At 47.5% G+C, this 22,225-nt stretch overlaps 1 long non-coding RNA gene across 1 annotated transcript in view; it reads right to left on the bottom strand.

Moving 5' to 3' along the window:
* Positions 1–15,589, bottom strand: part of LOC122933932 — a 32,547-nt gene extending 16,958 nt beyond the window's left edge. Inside the window, exons 1-2 of the long non-coding RNA XR_006388597.1 lie at positions 15,461–15,589; positions 5,810–5,901 (exon numbers count right to left, since the gene is read on the bottom strand). This is a non-coding gene — a long non-coding RNA (uncharacterized LOC122933932). The remainder of the gene's footprint in view (positions 1–5,809; positions 5,902–15,460) is intronic.
* Between the last annotated feature and the right edge of the window lie 6,636 nt (positions 15,590–22,225).

The raw sequence follows: 22,225 nt of genomic DNA, 5'->3' as shown, positions 1-22,225 counted from the left end.
CAATAGCACGTGGTGGACCAGTATTACTTACCTGTTTGACATCTCAAAAGACTCTTGCTGGTGACTTCTAATTCCATGCGTTTCATCACAGAGTCCTTGGATCTGCAAACGGGAAACTGCACTCTGAAAAGAGATCTCTATTGATGCTTCAAAATTGCCAAGTCAGTTGGGTCTGCCATGGCTCCGTATGCATAAATATCTGCTGCCTCCAATCTCCAATTGTTTGATCGTTTCCATAGGGCAAATTTTTATTTATTACAAACTGGATTTGTGTGGGGCCTACAATTTGATTCCTCATAACAGTTTTTAGTACTTGAGATGGCTGCTACAAATATTTAAAGATACACTTCGGTTTATGTAACGTGTCAGTCGTTATAGGGTGGGAAATTTTGGGGTGCTGTCATGGGTTTCATCAGCCTATAGTTTCTCATAAAAGGTATGAGTCAAGCTTAAAGTCACCGCCCTGCATATTTCGGGTAAAGAGGCTCCTGCTCTCTCTGCCCATGTTGTCTCCACTGCTCTAGTGGAATTAGCCCTAAAACCTGTTGGTGGAGACAAGTTCAAAGATGAATATGAAATAGAGATGGCATTCTTAACCTATCTAGCAGCTGTACTTGAGGCTGCCTTATGTCCCTTAAATTTACCCTGGAATTGCAAGAGAAGGTTTTCATCTATTCTCCAGTCTGCAGTGGAATCAAGGTACTTCCACAAACACCTCCTCACATGATTATAATATTATATAATATACTTTTTCTCCAACTGGTTCACCGAATTTGGACAAAAAGATCGAAGGATAACATCTTGTGAAATTCCGAGATTACCTTAGGTAAAAAAGATGGGACCGGCCTGACCAGGAAATTCAGAGAAAGTCTGTACCTCAGAAAACCTTCTAGCTGACATATTTGCTAATAAAAAGGTCATCTTAAAGGTAAGCAGCCTAATAGACATGTCATTAGTAGGCTCAAATAGATCCTGGGATAAAGCAGAAAGGATCATAATAAGATCCTAAGGTGGAGAAAAGGGATGAATAGGAGGATTTAATCTAGAAGCAGTTAAGAACCTCTAGACCCAGGGATGTTCAGCTAACCTGTTGTCAAAAAAGTAGCTAAGGGCTGCTACTTGTACCCTCAAGGTGGAAGCTTTTAAGTTCTTGTCTATACCTGCCTGCAGGAAGTCTAAAATTTCTAAAGTTATCCTTTCAACATCCATGCTGAGAGGCAAAGCGGCTCTGGACTGGGATGCAGAAGAAGACCCCGGAAAATCAAGAACTTCTTATTGTCCGAACCCAGGGAGGCTCTACTGCCATCTTCTGTAAGGCTGTGTACCAAGATCTCTTCGCCCATCTGGAAGCAATCAGTATTACAACTGCCTTATCCTCCTGTATTTTCCTCAATACTCTTGGGATGAGGCAAATCGGGAGGAACGCATAAGCTAACTCCTTGCTCCAATTCTGAACTAGAGCATAAAACATTGATGGCCTGTCTATGTGGTTTAGAGAATAGGACCTGGCTACCTTTCTGTTTGTCCTGGTTGCAAATAGATCTATTTGGACAATCTGCAGAAACACCTTGTCGATTAAGCACCATTTCCCTTGCCTGACCTGGGTACGGCTTAGGAAATTGGCTATCACATTCTGATCTCCCTTCAAATGTACTGCCGACAGGAATCAATTTCTGTCCTTCGCTATTTGAAATATCTCCAGAGACCGGAACAGACTTTGATGTTCCTCCCTGTTGGTTCACAAAGGCAACTGCTGTAGAATTGTCTGAGTAAAAGATTACACTTCTGTCTTTTACTTCTGGAATAGCTATCTTCAATGTCCTATCTATTTCTTTCAGTTTACTGAAATTGGAAAAAGCCCCCACCTTTCCTGACAGAAATTGCTCAGAGAATGAGCCCCCCATACCCATGGACTGACATCTGTAGTCACAATTAACTGATCCTGTACAGACCACAGAACTCCTGTTGATAGATTCTCTGGAATTGTCTGGCTCTTGATGAGAGATTACATTTGTGGTCCAAAGAGAATGGGGAACCGTCCCCGTATTTCAGGATGTCCATCTGAAGTTCTTTTCAGTGTATTTGGGTATACGGTCCTGCTGGTATGGCAGAGGTCATCTGACCTAGAACAGACGTAAGAGTGGAAAAGAGTTCATACTTGTTCCCTGATGACGTCCTTCCTTCTGGATGGCATATTTGAGAAGGGAGAAAAATTTGACTTTTCTTGACTTAGTCGCCAACCCCGATCTTTCAAGGTTGCGCAAAGGAATCTTAAATCCTTTTCTAGTTCTTCTTTTGTTTGCATAAAAACTAGTAGGTAGTCCAAATAGGGAACCATGGAAAGACCCTTTGTTCTCAAAAAGGCTGCTTCTTAGATAAACTGGCGTAACAGTCTAACATAAGATGCTGGTAACGGTATCTTACATCTCCCGCATTCCTTATGTTTAGTATGCCTTCTTAGGTGTTTTTGCGTGCTACAAAACAATAGGCAAACAACACCCCATATTAATAAGGAAGAAGATCTATCACCATTGAATTAGTACTCCCCCACTCTTCAGGACTAATACCGGACTTGCAGGCCTCGAGGGTTCCATGGGGTCGGCGTGTATGTCATCCCTTGGCTCATACATAATAAGCGCACCAGATCATGCACAGCACTGTATGCATACTTCCTGGACTAGCTGCGCTCCTCTGCTGCCACTTCTAATGCACCAATAGCCTCCTTTTATCCTCTTTTTAGGTCTAGAATGCCTAATTCAGCTAGCCAGGACGCTGGCCCAAACTCCGCGCCCCAGAACCAGAAGTGATGTCACAACTGGAAGTCGTTACTCTGTAATCTTGCGCATGCCTAGTTCACAACATCCTCCATCTTGGAAATTGGCAGATCACCGTGCGTCCCACAGACTGAACTGGAGCCGCCTGAACACGGCTACACCGGCTCCCTAGAAGCTGGGAGGAGGCAGATGAGACAGAAGTCTTAGGCAGCGGCTCCTCACAGAGACTGACGCCGCCCAGGATAGGCCCCGTCACGTTATGGAGACCCGGGCCTTCCTCAGTCCTTTGGGTGTGAACCCTTGTATCAGGAGCACAAGTTCCCTAGGTATTTGCTATCCGGAGGACAGGAAACCTGAACTGAGACGTGGTGGGGGTGTGAACCTTTTTATTTCATCAGGTTTCCTGTCCTGGATAGGAGGTCCTAATCGCAAGGGTGTTGTCATGAATGAGGGGAAAACAAGTTAGGACCATTAATTGGAGAACTTATGCAAAGAGTCTAGTGACCTAATACAAAGCCAATATTTACTTCCATCAGGATGTGACACATCACAATTCTTGCAAGTCATATAGACGGGCTTAGAAGATCTCTTGTGGACTTCATCCTAACAGCTATTAGCTCCTGCCTACCAAGTCCAACCAGTAGAAGACTGCAGATTAAATATTCCCCAAGCAAGAAGCAAATTGAAAAGGGAAGGGTTCGGCTATTGGTGGAGGAAGACAAAAAAGGACTAAAAAACAAGTGATGTTTAGTTCAATGTCTCCAGAAAATATGCAGAACGTTGACAGAGCCTAACACCGATTACCACCAAAGATGCCAGTGCTCCCATATATGTACCAGATGATGGCTCCTGTGCCAACACCACCGCAACCCTAGTGACCATCAAGATTGTCACCACCTCAACATCTGAACTGTGCATGGGCCAAGCTCTGACACATGTACAGGAAATCTACAACACCAGAGAACACAACACTAATGGACACCATGTCTATAGAATGATCCAGGCATAAGCACGGATATATACCACAACTACCAGAGACCAATCAAAGATTGCCGCCATGCCTATAGTCTGATTCACGCATTTGTGGAAATTCCTTGGAAGAAACCCAGAATGGCTCCAGCAGAACAAACAACGGACAAGTTAGAAGCCGATCAAGAACAGAGAGCTAGAACTGACAGAAAGGGAGCAACAAAGCAACCGAGGTGTCTTCTATTAATTACCATCAGGTAGAAAGCTTCATAGCAGTAGACAGACAGTCATCAAGTCTTATAGAAACATAGAATGTGTCAGCAGATAAGAACCATTTGGCCCATCTAGTCTGCCCAATATACTGAATACTATGCATAGCCCCTGGCCCTATCTTATATGAAGGATGGCCTTATGCCTATCCCATGCATGCTTAAACTCCTTCACTGTATTTGCAGCTACCACTTCTGCAGGAAGGCTATTCCATGCATCCACTACTCTCTCAGTAAAGTAATACTTCCTGATATTACTTTTAAACCTCTGCCCCTCTAATTTAAAACTGTGTCCTCTTGTAGCAGTTTTTCTTCTTTTAGAAATTATCTCCTCTTTTCCCTTGTTGATTCCCTTTATGTATTTAGCAGTTTCTATCATCTCCCCTCTGTCTCGTCTTTCTTCCAAGCTCTACATGTTAAGGTCCTTTCATCTTTCCTGGTAAGTTTTATCCTGCAATCCATGTACCAGTTTAGTAGCTCTTCTCTGAACTCTCTCCAAAGTATCAGTATCCTTCTGGAGATATGGTCTCCAGTACTGCGCACAATACTCCAGATGAGGTCTCACTAGTGCTCTGTAGAGCGGCATGAGCACCCCCCTCTGTCTACTGGTAATGCCTCTCCCTATACACCCCAGCATTCTGCTAGCATTTCCTGCTGCTCTATGACATGGTCTGCCTACCTTTAAGTCTTCTGAAATAATGACCCCTAAATCCCTTTCCTCAGATACTGAGGTTAGGACTGTATCACTGATTGTATATTCGGCTCTTGGGTTTTTACGCCCCAGGTGCATTATCTTGCACTTATCAACATAAAATTTTAGTTGCCAGATTTTTGACCATTCCTCTAGTTTTCCTCAATCCTTTTCCATTTGGTGTATCCCTCCAGGAACATCAACCCTGTTACAAATCTTTGTATCATCAGCAAAAAGACACACCTTACCATCGAGGCCTTCTGCAATTTCGCTGATAAAGATATTAAACAATATGGGTCCCAGAACAGATCCCTGAGGTCCCCACTGGTAACAAGACCCTGGTCTGAATATACTCCATTGACTACAACCCTCTGTTGCCTGTCCCTCAGCCACTGCCTAATCCATTCAACAATATGGGAGTCCAAGCACAATGACTGCACTTTATTGATAAGCCTTTTATGTGGGACAGTATCAAAAGCCTTACTAAAGTCCAGATAAGCAATGTCTACTGCACCTCCGCCATCTATAATTATTAGTCACCCAATCAGAAAAATCTGACTTACCCTAGAAAAGGACAGAAGAAAGAAACCAAGGGGGAGACGAGCAGCTGCGCTCATTATTCTGTTAGCTCTTAATGTCACCAATACAAACCAAGCAGTAGGAGAGGTAACTCCGACCCTAATGTATGAGCGGCGTGCAGGGTGTCCAGGAGAAGAGCAGCAGCCAGTGACTAAGTCACAGCTCCCTCCGCTCCTGTACATAACACAGGGGTCACTGCCCGGAGTGCTACTTTACTGCAGCTCTAAGGTGGAGCCTCCCCATTCACTTCCTCCATTCATGATTCCATACCTGTGGTCACATGGACTGGAATGTCCTCCTCCACCTCACTCTTACACGGGGGATCGCCCATCATCCGCTCTTCTTCATCCTCCACTTTAATATCAGTCACATCTTCCCCCTGATTTGTCATCTGTAACAATTCAGGACAATACAGCAGACAGGTGGGAAATCTAACAGATCCACATAAGAGACCCCCACCATCTATGACCCCTCTATGACTGCAGGACCCCCCTATATAGATGTGTATAGGGCTCAGCTCCATCTACCTGATGGTTCTCTGGGAGCTTCTCCTCTGGACAGTCCTGGGAATACAGAGGATGGGGACATCTCTCAGGGGGACTTCTCCTCCTGGATCCATCTGTGGAGACACAAGCACACAGTGACTGAATACATGGTCTCCTGTAGATATAGAAATTAAGCGAAGTTTAGAAAATATTGTGGGTTCCTTTATTCAGTATAGTACAAATCCATACAGTGACAGCATCACCTCAATGTTCCAAATGAACGTCTACACGTTTCGAACAAACATGTTCTTAGTCTCCTGTAGATCTGTCTATAGATCAGACTCTTCTCTCAGCTCCTTCACTTCTAGGTTTAGTGATCGGGGCCTAAATAATAATGTTCTGCTCCTCACCAACCTTCTGCTGAACCCCAAGCTAATCCAGTCACCCCCCATACAACTCCCAGACCTGGAGCTGCTTTTCCACCCAGAGACTCAGCTTTCACTGCTTCCTCAGGGAGATCCATTCTCCAAAGGTGGAAGACACATAATAATAATAAACCTGATCACAGGAGCTGACAATCTAAGAGGAGACAGAGGTGAGAAATAGAGAGTGTCAGTATGGGATCTGCGTCCCCACCGCAGGGTGGCAGATCGCTGTCTGCACATCGCAGCACCATGGGTCCCAGTACTGGCTTACCTTGTAGGAGACGCAGGCGCCCGCCAGCATACCGCCGCATCCGTCCTCACTGCCAGGTGTCATCTGATGCGCTAAAGCGCGCGCACCTTTCCCTTTCCCTTAGGAGTAGGCATCTGGTTCCTGATTACCATCCCCACCCGGAGGTGGGACTATTTGTAGTTAAGGCAGCTTCACTCATCATGAAGTGCCCAAGCGTGGTTGTTGTGCCTCTTGACTCCCGCTGAAGCGTCCCACTGTGTCTGTTTATTGTATCACCTGGATTATAGACCTCTGCACCGTCTGACTACGCATCGCCTCCTGTACGTCTGCCCGGATCCAGACTCTGCACCGCCTAACAACGAGACTGCTTATATCTGCACCGCCTGACAACGAGACCGCTTATATCTGCACTGCCTGACAACGAGACCGCTTATATCTGCACGCTGTAATGCTCTGAGCTTTGTGTTGCCTGTATCTGTCAAGTGACTTTTGAATACTGTCTGCCAGTAAAGACCATCTGTTCCTTTACTCCGCCGTTGTTGGAATCTGTTCACACCACTGCAGGTAACTGGTGCAGACACCCCGGTCCTGACTCTGAGAGTCAGCAGTCAGCAATATTGGGCTAATTCCCAGTCCTCTATCAGCTGACACAGAGGATCCACATCCTCTGGTCGTAACAGAGAGGCTCCAGTCTGTGGCTTGATAGACAGCCAGTAAAAATCCCATAAATTGCAATAATATTCTATCACAATCTATGAGCCATCAGATCACATGAACAAGTCCTCTAGCAGGACTAATAATTATAGCATGAAAATAAAAAAAATCCACAAAATTTTTTTTTTCTAAATCACCTCATTTACGCAATTTTACTTTGAAAAATAAACCAAAAATAGACATAAAATGTATCAGCGTGTCTGAAATAGTTTTTTTTTCCTGAGAATTAAATGCTGCAATGAAAAATTTTTTGGTCACCTTGACCACCGAAAAAATATAATTGAAAAAGTGATCAGAAAGTTGAACTTACCCAAAAACTGATATAAAAAAAAGTAAAGAAAGGAAATAAAACACCCTGCAGCTCGACCCACAAATCCAAGCCCTCATTCAGCTCTGTAGATGGAAATATTAAAAAGTTATGGGGTCTGAATACAGCGATGCAAAAATTTTTTTTATGTTTTCAGAGGCTTTATTGTTTTTTGAAAGGATTAAAATATAATAAAATGATATAGATTTGGCATCGCCGTACTCATACCGAACCTCGAAGATGGTGATAGAGCCACACACATAGAGACACATTTCCTGTATACAGGGCACATCCCTCCTCCTGTAGTATATACCGATAGAGCCGGACACATTTCCTGTATACAGGGCACATCCCTCCTCCTGTAGTATATACCGATAGAGCCGGACACATTTCCTGTATACGGGGCACATCCCTCCTCCTGTAGTATACACAGATAGAGCCGGACACATTTCCTGTATACAGGGCACATCCCTCCTCCTGTAGTATATACCGATAGAGCCGGACACATTTCCTGTATACAGGGCACATCCCTCCTCCTGTAGTATATACCGATAGAGCCGGACACATTTCCTGTATACAGGGCACATCCCTCCTCCTGTAGTATACACCGATAGAGCCGGACACATTTCCTGTATACAGGGCACATCCCTCCTCCTGTAGTATATACCGATAGAGCCGGACACATTTCCTGTATACAGGACACATCTCTCCTCCTGTAGTATATACCGATAGAGCCGGACACATTTCCTGTATACAGGGCACATCCCTCCTCCTGTAGTATATACCGATAGAGCCGGACACATTTCCTGTATACAGGACACATCCCTCCTCCTGTAGTATATACCGATAGGGCCGGACACATTTCCTGTATACAGGACACATCCCTCCGCCTGTAGTATATACAGATAGAGCCGGACACATTTCCTGTATACGGGGCACATCCCTCCGCCTGTAGTATATACCGATAGAGCCGGACACATTTCCTGTATACAGGACACATCCCTCCTCCTGTAGTATATACCGATAGAGCCGGACACATTTCCTGTATACAGGGCACATCCCTCCTCCTGTAGTATATACCGATAGAGCCGGACACATTTCCTGTATACAGGGCACATCCCTCCTCCTGTAGTATATACCGATAGAGCCGGACACATTTCCTGTATACAGGGCACATCCCTCCTCCTGTAGTATATACCGATAGAGCCGGACACATTTCCTGTATACAGGGCACATCCCTCCTCCTGTAGTATATACCGATAGAGCCGGACACATTTCCTGTATACAGGACACATCCCTCCTCCTGTAGTATATACCGATAGAGCAGGACACATCCCTCCTCCTGTAGTATATACCGATAGAGCCGGACACATTTCCTGTATACAGGGCACATCCCTCCTCCTGTAGTATATACCGATAGAGCCGGACACATTTCCTGTATACAGGGCACATCCCTCCTCCTGTAGTATATACCGATAGAGCCGGACACATTTCCTGTATACAGGGCACATCCCTGCTCCTGTAGTATATACCGATAGAGCCGGACACATTTCCTGTATACAGGGCACATCCCTCCTCCTGTAGTATATACCGATAGAGCCGGACACATTTCCTGTATACAGGGCACATCCCTCCTCCTGTAGTATATACCGATAGAGCCGGACACATTTCCTGTATACAGGGCACATCCCTCCTCCTGTAGTATATACCGATAGAGCCGGACACATTTCCTGTATACAGGGCACATCCCTCCTCCTGTAGTATATACAGATAGAGCCGGACACATCCCTCCTCCTGTAGTATATACCGATAGAGCCGGACACATTTCCTGTATACAGGGCACATCCCTCCTCCTGTAGTATATACCGATAGAGCCGGACACATTTCCTGTATACAGGGCACATCCCTCCTCCTGTAGTATATACCGATAGAGCCGGACACATTTCCTGTATACAGGGCACATCCCTCCTCCTGTAGTATATACCGATAGAGCCGGACACATTTCCTGTATACAGGGCACATCCCTGCTCCTGTAGTATATACCGATAGAGCCGGACACATTTCCTGTATACAGGGCACATCCCTCCTCCTGTAGTATATACCGATAGAGCCGGACACATTTCCTGTATACAGGGCACATCCCTCCTCCTGTAGTATATACCGATAGAGCCGGACACATTTCCTGTATACAGGGCACATCCCTCCTCCTGTAGTATATACCGATAGAGCCGGACACATTTCCTGTATACAGGGCACATCCCTCCTCCTGTAGTATATACAGATAGAGCCGGACACATCCCTCCTCCTGTAGTATATACCGATAGAGCCGGACACATTTCCTGTATACAGGGCACATCCCTCCTCCTGTAGTATATACCGATAGAGCCGGACACATTTCCTGTATACAGGGCACATCCCTCCTCCTGTAGTATATACCGATAGAGCCGGACACATTTCCTGTATACAGGGCACATCCCTCCTCCTGTAGTATATACCGATAGAGCCGGACACATTTCCTGTATACAGGGCACATCCCTCCTCCTGTAGTATATACCGATAGAGCCGGACACATTTCCTGTATACAGGGCACATCCCTCCTCCTGTAGTATATACCGATAGAGCCGGACACATTTCCTGTATACAGGGCACATCCCTCCTCCTGTAGTATATACCGATAGAGCCGGACACATTTCCTGTATACAGGGCACATCCCTCCTCCTGTAATATATACCGATAGAGCCGGACACATTTCCTGTATACGGGGCACATCCCTCCTCCTGTAGTATATACAGATAGAGCCGGACACATTTCCTGTATACGGGGCACATCCCTCCTCCTGTAGTATATACCGATAGAGCCGAACACATTTCCTGTATACAGGGCACATCCCTCCTCCTGTAGTATATACCGATAGAGCCGAACACATTTCCTGTATACAGGGCACATCCCTCCTCCTGTAGTATATACCGATAGAGCCGGACACATTTCCTGTATACGGGGCACATCCCTCCTCCTGTAGTATATACAGATAGAGCCGGACACATTTCCTGTATACAGGGCACATCCCTCCTCCTGTAGTATATACCGATAGAGCCGGACACATTTCCTGTATACGGGGCACATCCCTCCTCCTGTAGTATACACAGATAGAGCCGGACACATTTCCTGTATACAGGGCACATCCCTCCTCCTGTAGTATATACCGATAGAGCCGGACACATTTCCTGTATACAGGGCACATCCCTCCTCCTGTAGTATATACCGATAGAGCCGGACACATTTCCTGTATACAGGACACATCTCTCCTCCTGTAGTATATACCGATAGAGCCGGACACATTTCCTGTATACAGGGCACATCCCTCCTCCTGTAGTATATACCGATAGAGCCGGACACATTTCCTGTATACAGGACACATCCCTCCTCCTGTAGTATATACCGATAGGGCCGGACACATTTCCTGTATACAGGACACATCCCTCCGTCTGTAGTATATACAGATAGAGCCGGACACATTTCCTGTATACGGGGCACATCCCTCCGCCTGTAGTATATACCGATAGAGCCGGACACATTTCCTGTATACAGGACACATCCCTCCTCCTGTAGTATATACCGATAGAGCCGGACACATTTCCTGTATACAGGGCACATCCCTCCTCCTGTAGTATATACCGATAGAGCCGGACACATTTCCTGTATACAGGGCACATCCCTCCTCCTGTAGTATATACCGATAGAGCCGGACACATTTCCTGTATACAGGACACATCCCTCCTCCTGTAGTATATACCGATAGAGCAGGACACATCCCTCCTCCTGTAGTATATACCGATAGAGCCGGACACATTTCCTGTATACAGGGCACATCCCTCCTCCTGTAGTATATACCGATAGAGCCGGACACATTTCCTGTATACAGGGCACATCCCTCCTCCTGTAGTATATACCGATAGAGCCGGACACATTTCCTGTATACAGGGCACATCCCTCCTCCTGTAGTATATACAGATAGAGCCGGACACATTTCCTGTATACAGGGCACATCCCTCCTCCTGTAGTATACCGATAGAGCCGGACACATTTCCTGTATACAGGGCACATCCCTCCTCCTGTAGTATATACCGATAGAGCCGGACACATTTCCTGTATACAGGGCACATCCCTGCTCCTGTAGTATATACCGATAGAGCCGGACACATTTCCTGTATACAGGGCACATCCCTCCTCCTGTAGTATATACCGATAGAGCCGGACACATTTCCTGTATACAGGGCACATCCCTCCTCCTGTAGTATATACCGATAGAGCCGGACACATTTCCTGTATACAGGACACATCCCTCCGCCTGTAGTATATACCGATAGAGCTGGACACATTTCCTGTATACAGGGCACATCCCTCCTCCTGTAGTATATACCGATAGAGCCGGACACATTTCCTGTATACAGGACACATCCCTCCTCCTGTAGTATATACCGATAGAGCCGGACACATTTCCTGTATACAGGGCACATCCCTCCTCCTGTAGTATATACCGATAGAGCCGGACACATTTCCTGTATACAGGGCACATCCCTCCTCCTGTAGTATACACAGATAGAGCCGGACACATTTCCTGTATACAGGGCACATCCCTCCTCCTGTAGTATATACCGATAGAGCCGGACACATTTCCTGTATACAGGGCACATCCCTCCTCCTGTAGTATATACCGATAGAGCCGGACACATTTCCTGTATACAGGACACATCCCTCCGCCTGTAGTATATACCGATAGAGCTGGACACATTTCCTGTATACAGGGCACATCCCTCCTCCTGTAGTATATACCGATAGAGCCGGACACATTTCCTGTATACAGGACACATCCCTCCTCCTGTAGTATATACCGATAGAGCCGGACACATTTCCTGTATACAGGGCACATCCCTCCTCCTGTAGTATATACCGATAGAGCCGGACACATTTCCTGTATACGGGGCACATCCCCCCTCCTGTAGTATATACCGATAGAGCCGGACACATTTCCTGTATACAGGGCACATCCCTCCTCCTGTAGTATATACCGATAGAGCCGGACACATTTCCTGTATACAGGACACATCCCTCCTCCTGTAGTATATACCGATAGAGCCGGACACATTTCCTGTATACAGGGCACATCCCTCCTCCTGTAGTATATACCGATAGAGCCGGACACATTTCTTGTATACACGGAGGTGTCTAGCTGACTGCTCTCGACTATCTGTCTATTTATACTGGGGCCATAATACATACAGTGGATATAAAAAGTCTACACACCCCTGTTAAAATGTCAGTTTCTGTTCTGTGAAAAAAACCTTTTTCCACCTTTAATCTTTTAGGTGGAGGGAAGAAAACAAAAAAAACTAAAATAATGTAGTTGCATAAGTGTGCACACCCTCTTATAACTGGGGATGTATCTGTGTTCAGAATTAAGCAATCACATTCAGAATCCTGTTAAATAGCAGTCAGCATACACCGGCCGTCATGTAAATGGCCTCTGATTAAGCCCTAGTTGGTCTTTCCTGAAATGTTCTTAGTCGCCTCCCACAGCAGAAGCCGTGGTCCACAGAGAGCCTCCAAAGCATCAGAGGGATCTCATTGTTGGAAGGTATCAGTCAGGGGAAGGGGACAAAAGAATTTCCAAGGCATTAGATCTACCATGGAACACAGTGGAGACCATCATCATCAAGTGGAGGAAATATGGCCCAACAGTGACATTACCAAGAACTGGACGTCCCTCCAAAACTGATGAAAAGACGAGAAGAAAACTGGTCTGGGAGGCGACCAAGAGGCCTACAGCAACATTACAGGAGCTGCAGGAATTTCTGGCCAGTCCTGGCTGTGTGGTCCATGTGGCAACAATCTCCCGGATTCTTCATATGTCTGGGCTATGGGGTAGAGGGGCAAGACGAAAGCCTTTTCTTACCAAGAAAAACATCCAAGCCAGGCTACATTTTGCAAAAACACATCTGAAGTCTCTCAAAAGCATGTGGGAAAAGCTGTTAAGGTCTGATGAAACCAAGGTTGAACTTTTTGACCATAATTCCAAAAAGATATGTTTGGCGCAAAAACAACACTGCACATCACCAGAAGAACCCCATCCCCACAGTGAAGCATGGTGGGGGCAGCATCATGCCAAGGGGCTGTTCTTCTTCAGCTGGAACTGGGGCCTTAGTTAAGCTAGAGGGAATTATGAACAGTTCCAAATACCAGTCAATATTGGCACAAAACCTTCAGGCTTCTGCTAGAAAACTGAACATGAAGAGGAACTTCATCTTCCAGCAGGACAACGACCCAAAGCAGACATCCAAATGGCTTCACCAGAAGAAGATTACAGTTTAGGAATGTCCCAGCCAGAGCCCAGACCTGAATCCGATTGACAATCTGTGAGGTGATCTGAAGAGGGCCGTGCCCAGGAGATGCCCTCGCAATCTGTGGGGTGATCTGAAGAGGGCTGTGCCCAGGAGATGCCCTCGCAATCTGTGGGGTGATCTGAAGAGTGCCGTGCCCAGAAGATGCCCTCGCAATCTGTGGGGTGATCTGAAGAGGGCTTTGCCCAGGAGATGCCCTCGCAATCTGTGGGGTGATCTGAAGAGGGCCGTGCCCAGGAGATGCCCTTGCAAGCTGTGGGGTGATCTGAAGAGGGCCGTGCCCAGGAGATGCCCTCGCAATCTGTGGGGTGATCTGAAGAGGGCAGTGCCCAGGAGATGCCCTCGCAATCTGTGGGGTGATCTGAAGAGGGCAGTGCCCAAGAGACGCCCTCGCAATCTGTGGGGTGATCTGAAGAAAGATGTGCCCAGGAGATGCCCTCGCAATCTGTGGGGTGATCTGAAGAGGGCCGTGCCCAGGAGATGCCCTCGCAATCTGTGGGGTGATCTGAAGAGGGCTGTGCCCAGGAGATGCCCTCGCAATCTGTGGGGTGATCTGAAGAGGGCCGTGCCCAGGAGATGCCCTCGCAATCTGTGGGGTGATCTGAAGAGGGCCGTGCGCAGGAGACGCCCTCGCAACCTGTGGGGTGATCTGAAGAGGGTCGTGCCCAGGAGATGCCCTCGCAATCTGTGGGGTGATCTGAAGAGGGTCGTTCCCAGTAGATGCCCTCGCAATCTGTGGGGTGATCTGAAGAGCGCTGTGCCCAGAAGATGCCCTCGCAATCTGTGGGGTGATCTGAAGAGGGCTGTGCCCAGGAGACGCCCTCGCAATCTGTGGGGTGATCTGAAGAGGGCTGTGCCCAGGAGACGCCCTCGCAATCTGTGGGGTGATCTGAAGAGGGCTGTGCCCAGGAGATGCCCCCGCAATCTGTGGGGTGATCTGAAGAGGGCTGTGCCCAGGAGATGCCCCCGCAATCTGTGGGGTGATCTGAAGAGGGCCGTGCCCAGGAGATGCCCCCGCAATCTGTGGGGTGATCTGAAGAGGGCCGTGCCCAGGAGATGCCCTCGCAATCTGTGGGGTGATCTGAAGAGGGCTGTGCCCAGGAGATGCCCTCGCAATCTGACAGATTTGGAGGGTTTTTGCAAAGAAGAGTCAAAATGTGCCATGCTGATAGACCCAAGAGACTGAGTGCTGTAATAACATCAAAAGGTGCTTCAACAAAGTATTAGTTTAAGGGTGTGCACACTTATGCAAATATTTTTTGTTTTGTTTTCTTCCCTCCACCTAAAAGATTTCAGTTTGTTTTTCAGTTGAGTTGTACAGTTTATAGGTCACATTAAAGGGGGAAAAAGTTCTGAAATGATTTATCTTTGTCTCATTATTTTTGTTTTAATCACAGAAATCGGACATTCTAACAGGGGCGTGTAGACTTTATATATCCACTGTGTATAATTCTAATAATCATCCTGCAGCCCCCAAGTCTCCCTCCTGTCCACAGCAGCCAGTCAGATTCCTGCTTTCAGTTTACAGAGATCTTTTAGAAAATGAAAGGGGGAATCTGATTGGTTCCTTTGCACCGGTTTTGATGAATCTCCTCTTACCCGGTGATGTGAGGGGATCCTCCATCCTGACCGCTCCTCAGAACTCTCACTCCTCCCAAGACATCTGATTCATGGAGAAGGAAACGGAGCTCAGCAGTGAAGAAAAGAAATGGTGCTGAAGGACCTGGGATGATATCACCATCGTGTGATTTAGAGGAGGCGGAGTTTAAAAATAAAGCAATGAAGACCTGTAATGATGTCAATGTCATGTGACCATAAGAAGGGGCGGGGCTCAGCATTGAAAAGCAATGTTGAGGAAGGCCCTGGGATGACATTACGGTCATGTGATATGAGGGGCGGAGCTGAGCAGTGGGAGGCTTTATCTCAGGGTAGATGCTATTTCCTAGTGAGTAAAGGACCTCTGCTGATGTCACCGCCCATGTGACCAGACGTCTGTGTGTCTGTCCCAGGACCTGGTCCTTTCTGTCAGAGCAGGCTGTATTCTAGAGGGCTGAGGGACCTGGTCCTTTCTGTCAGAGCAGGCTGTATTCTAGAGGGCTGAGGGACCTGGTCCTTTCTGTCAGAGCAGGCTGTATTCTAGAGGGCTGAGGGATCTGGTCCTTTCTGTCAGAGCAGGCTGTATTCTAGAGGGCAGAGGGACCTGGTCCTTTCTGTCAGAGCAGGCTGTATTCTAGAGGGCAGAGGGACCTGGTCCTTTCTGTCAGAGCAGGCTGTATTCTAGAGGGCTGAGGGACCTGGTCCTTTCTATCAGAGCAGGCTGTATTCTAGAGGGCTGAGGGATCTGGTCCTTTCTGTCAGAGCAGGCTGTATTCTAGAGGGCAGAGGGACCTGGTCCTTTCTGTCAGAGCAGGCTGTATTCTAGAGGGCTGAGGGATCTGGTCCTTTCTATCAGAGCAGGCTGTATTCTAGAGGGCAGAGGGACCTGGTCCTTTCTGTCAGAGCAGGCTATATTCTAGAGGGCAGAGGGTCCTGGTCCTTTCTGTCAGAGCAGGCTGTATTCTAAAGGGCAGAGGGACCTGGTCCTTTCTGTCAGAGCAGGCTGTATTCTAGAGGGCTGAGGGACCTGGTCCTTTCTGTCAGAGCAGGCTGTATTCTAGAGGGCAGAGGGACCTGGTCCTTTCTGTCAGAGCAGGCTTTATTCTAGAGGGCTGAGGGACCTGGTCCTTTCTGTCAGAGCAGGCTGTATTCTAGAGGGCTGAGGGACCTGGTCCTTTCTGTCAGAGCAGGCTGTATTCTAGAGGGCTGAGAATTCTGGTCCTTTCTGTCAGAGCAGGCTGTATTCTAGAGGCCAGAGGGACCTGGTCCTTTCTGTCAGAGCAGGCTGTATTCTAGAGGGCAGAGGGTCCTGGTCCTTTCTGTCAGAGCAGGCTGTATTCTAAAGGGCAGAGGGACCTGGTCCTTTCTGTCAGAGCAGGCTGTATTCTAGAGGGCTGAGGGACCTGGTCCTTTCTGTCAGAGCAGGCTGTATTCTAGAGGGCAGAGGGACCTGGTCCTTTCTGTCAGAGCAGGCTGTATTCTAAAGGGCAGAGGGACCTGGTCCTTTCTGTCAGAGCAGGCTGTATTCTAGAGGGCTGAGGGACCTGGTCCTTTCTGTCAGAGCAGGCTGTATTCTAGAGGGCTGAGAATTCTGGTCCTTTCTGTCAGAGCAGGATGTATTCTAGAGGCCAGAGGGACCTGGTCCTTTCTGTCAGAGCAGGATGTATTCTAGAGGGCAGAGGGACCTGGTCCTTTCTGTCAGAGCAGGCTTTATTCTAGAGGGCTGAGGGACCGTTAGAACACTAGGATTTAGACTCAACCAGTAGTGTTGAAGGACCTGCGATTATGTCACTGCCATGTGATTAGAGGGGGCGGAGCTCAGCAATAAATTCTTGATTTGTATGGAGTAGCAGTGATGGAGGAGGCTCCGCCCCTACAGCTCTGATCACATGACTGTGTTTTTATCACAGATCCTTCATCTCTGGTTCTTTCTGGAGAAGGCTCCGCTGATCACATGGCAGTGACATCATCACAGGTCCTTCATCTCTTTCCTCTGGTTCTGTCTGGAGGGGCAGTGATGATGGCGGAGGCTCCGCCCTCCGCTGTACTGATCACATGACAGTGACATCATCACAGGTCCTTCATCTCTTTCCTCTGGTTCTGTCTGGAGGGGCAGTACTGATGGAGGAGGCTCCGCCCCCGGCTGTACTGATCACATGACAGTGACATCATCACAGGTCCTTCATCTCTTTCCTCTGGTTCTGTCTGGAGGGGCAGTGATGATGGAGGAGGCTCCGCCCCCGGCTGTACAGATCACATGACAGTGACATCATTACAGGTCCTTCATCTCTTTCCTCTGGTTCTGTCTGGAGGGGCAGTGATGATGGAGGAGGCTCCGCCCCCGGCTGTACTGATCACATGGCAGTGACATCATCACAGGTCCTTCATCTCTTTCCTCTGGTTCTGTCTGGAGGGGCAGTACTGATGGAGGAGGCTCCGCCCCCGGCTGTACTGATCACATGACAGTGACATCATCACAGGTCCTTCATCTCTTTCCTCTGGTTCTGTCTGGAGGGGCAGTGATGATGGAGGAGGCTCCGCCCCCGGCTGTACTGATCACATGACAGTGACATCATTACAGGTCCTTCATCTCTTTCCTCTGGTTCTGTCTGGAGGAGCATTGATGACGGCGGAGGCTCCGCCCCCGGCTGTACAGATCACATGGCAGTGACATCATCACAGGTCCTTCATCTCTTTCCTCCGCCCCCGGCTGTACTGATCACATGACAGTGACATCATCACAGGTCCTTCATCTCTTTCCTCTGGTTCTGTCTGGAGGGGCAGTGATGATGGAGGAGGCTGGGCTCCTGACTTCCCCGGGTAAGAGGAGAGGCGCTGTGTGTAGATGTGTACAGAGAGACTTGCATTGGTGGGGTGGCCCACTATATTTTACCTGTGAGGTGAGGGTCACTTAGCTGGTCCCCTCTTTGGCTCCGCTGCTGTCTTCCCCGTACTTCTAGTATGTGTATGTAACGTTCTGTCATGGCGGGGGCCCCGGAGCCAGAACTGAGTGCTGGGGAGCAGGTAAGTCCCCTTCACAGGTCTGAAGTATCCTGGACTGCCCCTTTAAGGACTAGGGACACCTATGGGTGCGGGTTGTTATTACATTGTACGTATTGTGGTCTTTATTAGAAGTTTTCGCCCTTTTCTCCTCTCGTTTCCTTGACGCTGATCTGTAGCCGCTTATCTGCTCAGAAATGCTCATTTAACCCCTTATTAGGTTTGACCATTATAAAGACTTGTGATGTCATCATAGAAGGACCCACAGTGCTCGCCCCAGTGCGGCGGCCTCTCCACATAGCTGATCAGCGGGGGCCTTAAACCCACTTAGCTGCAGAGCCGGACACGTCAGAGAACATCCTGTGTTGTCCATATGATTGGGGAAAGGGACCGTAGGGTGATGTGTGGAGCCAGGAGATCCCATCAGGACGCAGCTCCCTGGATAAGGGACAGAGAACTGATCTCCACACTGCACTGGCAGGAAGACAGGGAGGCGACTAGTTTTTTTAAATCCTCTTTTCTTTTACCTTTGTCTTGTCTGTAACTTGTAGGCTCCGGGGTTAAATCATATCAAACCATTACATGTAGTAGCTGCTGGTTCATTCTGCTGATGAAACCCGTTTATTCAGTATTGTTATCTACTGGGTGTACAGCACGGTATTGGATTGGCTGCAGCCGCTGCGCAGTGGGTGGGAGTAGTCCTACAGAAGCGGGAGTCCCAACAGATAGGGGTGGTGCCCCATAGGATAGAGTACTGTATAGCTTGGGGTATTCTGGGGACAGCCTTCTGTATCTACCCACAGGGAAGTAAGCTTATAGACTTAGCCAAGGGGTGAGAGGTGTTGTGCTGTGCCATGACAGGGAGCAAAAAAAAAAAAGGATGGGGGAGCAAAAAAAAAAAAAAGTAAAAAGGGTCTAAAAATTAAGAAGAAAGTAAAAAAAAAAGTTTATGAACATATAAAAAAAGACCATAACAGGTATCGCTGCTTCCCAAAATGCCCAAACTATTAAAATATAAAAATGTACAGATCATCCTGCATATGATCCTGAATACAGATAAGATCTTCAGCTGAATCTCTGTGGGAATGGAGATCATGAGGAGACATGAAGGACGGAGAGGACGGACTGTGGTAATGGAGACTGGATACAAGAGCTGCTGCTCATTCTCCCGACCTCCTCTCTGTACTTCATGTCTCCTCATGGACTCCATTCCTACAGAGATTCAGCTGAAGATCATATTAAACTGTATTCAGGATCATAATCCCTGACAAGCAGAGCAGAGAAGAGGATGAGGCGGCTCTTTAGCTCAGTGTTGTGAAGTAACTTGTCCTCCTGTGTGATTAGGACAGGTTCTGTGTGTACTAATAGGACGGCAGCCATTTTATTTTTCCTAATAATTGCTCCCCAGACAAAACTTTTGGGAATATATTGTAAGGGATCGTTTCTTATTCGGGGGTCATTCTCACAATGATCTTCATCGACCACAGGGTTAGGGGCCAAACATTGCTTTTATTTGGCACTTCAGCAAAACCAAAACAAACAATACAAATCAAACACCTGCCCGGCTGGGCTCTAACTAAACATGAGGACTCCATACCTCACTGAAAGCCCCGTTCACACACGAGAAGAACATGCGGCTTTTCCCAGCCTAACAATCCAGCACTTCCAGGCTGTAACAAAGTCCAGTACAGTCCAGTTTTGGGGGATTGTGGCCCAGAAGTCCTCCGGACTGGCCTAGCGACCATCGATTCCAAGACCTTGCGGAGTCCCCCAAAGTTCAGGCTAACACCTAGCCCCGTGGCCCCTCAGCCAGCTCGACTTGAACTGAGCCTTCCCAGGCCTCTGCTGCACACAGACTCTTCCTCCTCCTAACAGTCTGGACTGGGCTCTTATCCCAGACTGATTGTTCCACCTGGTGCGGCCTCTGACCTGCTGATTGACAGCGAAGACATGGAAACTCCTGCCATATCCCTCCCCTAGCAGCCGTGAGGCCTGTCACTGCCTCACAATATTTATAATGAAGTAATATTTAAGTATTTGAATTTTCTTAATTCCCGGAGAACCCCTTTAACCACCTGACTGTTTTGCCCGAGTCCAGCGCGGACAGTGGGAAAAGTACTTAACTGTTCTTACATTCAAAGCATCCCGATTTCTATCAGTGATATCTTCCCATGCACTGCAGATATTGCTGTCATTCAAGCATTGCCTGAAAGCTTTAAAAAAATACAAAGCTGGTACCAAACCAGAGATATAAGCAGCCAAAGCAGCCGCCCCCTCCCTGTCAGTGTGGAGAATGAGGGAGCAGCTGCAGAGCTGACAGCCTGCAGGAGGAGAGAAAAAATAGAAATGTGGCATCATCCTCACTGTACAGACCCAGATAGATAATAAAATGATATTTTTACCAGACAGTGAACGCCGTAAAAAAAAATCCACAAAATAATGTAAAAATTGCATTTTTTTTCTTTCTTTTAAAAATAAAATAATGAATGCTATTTAATACACTATATATACCCCAAAATGGTTCCTAAAAAATCCTACAACTAATCTTGCAAAATAAATAAAAAAACATTTAGAAGAAAAAATTAAAAAGTTATGACTGCTAGAACACAAAGGGGGGAAATATTATTGGTCTTTAAGGATAAAATGAATGATGTCACTAAGGGGTTAATAACGCAGTTGTGTCCCCTGAGTTGTGCGCCAAAAGAATTTACTGCAGACGCACATCAAAAATCTACAATAAAAAAGTGACATTTTTGGGAAGGTTTTCCCAATTTTAAGGTGACTGTTAGGTGGTTAAGCTGATAGATTTCTGGAATCATTCCTGTTATATAAATAACCTGAAGGTCTTCTCTAGTCATGATTCTTGGCCTGAAGACGTGGTCACCTGTGGAGAGGAGGAGAGAACACGAATAATAAAATGACATAAAACCACCACTGATTGAAGGAATCCAGAGTGAGCGGAGAACTCCTTCATCAGCGGCCAGTGTGCAGACATGTCCTCCAGCAGTTTGGTGGAGGTGACACCAACGACGGAGCCGCCCTCTACTCAGTAGAAAAAGGAAGAGTCAAAGAGCAAGGGACTAATAGCCAAGTACCCATCAGCATACAGCTGTTCCAGGATGTTGGCCCCTGATCAGCAAGGAGCCCGGTTCTCGCTGGCTGAGTGAGATGTCTTCAATGCAGCTTATCCGGGGAGGGGGTACTGGCTCTCCTTCAGGAGACGAGCTGTCCCATGGAGCATTGCCATAAAGGCTCCACCGACAGCTGGTCTCCTTCAGGGGGCTCCACAGCAACTGAAACTGATTGGGGTCCCAGCGGTCAGACTGCTCCCATATTATAGTTATCCCTGACCCCTATGGATGAGGACAACCTGCTACACCTGGAACACCTCTTTAACCTATAGAGGACCTTCGGCAGTGTCCCCGGCAGTCACTGACAGCTGTGCTTCTGCTGCATACGCCGGCATCGGTGGAAACACAGATGCCACGTATAATCCCCTTGTATGCCGCTGTCAAGGGGTTTGCAGAGGGTACGGGTGCCCTCCGCATCTCCACAGGGTCCCCGATGGCAGAGAAGGCAGCCCGATGCCTTCTACGGAAGCCTGTGAGATCCAGCCCTCAGGCTGACAGACAATGTATTGCAGAGGGGATCAGACCTCAGAAGTTGAAGTCCCAGAGTGGGACAAAAATAAAAAGTAAAAAAAAGTGTTTTTCATAATAAAAATAAATAAAGTTTCAAGTAAAAATAAAAAAGCCCCTTTCCCAAAAT

The sequence above is a fragment of the Bufo gargarizans genome, chromosome 4, assembly GCF_014858855.1.
Source record: "Bufo gargarizans isolate SCDJY-AF-19 chromosome 4, ASM1485885v1, whole genome shotgun sequence".
Classification (NCBI taxonomy): Eukaryota; Metazoa; Chordata; class Amphibia; order Anura; family Bufonidae; genus Bufo; species Bufo gargarizans.
Note: the sequence above shows the minus strand (reverse complement) of the source record. Positions and strands in the feature narration are given on the sequence as shown.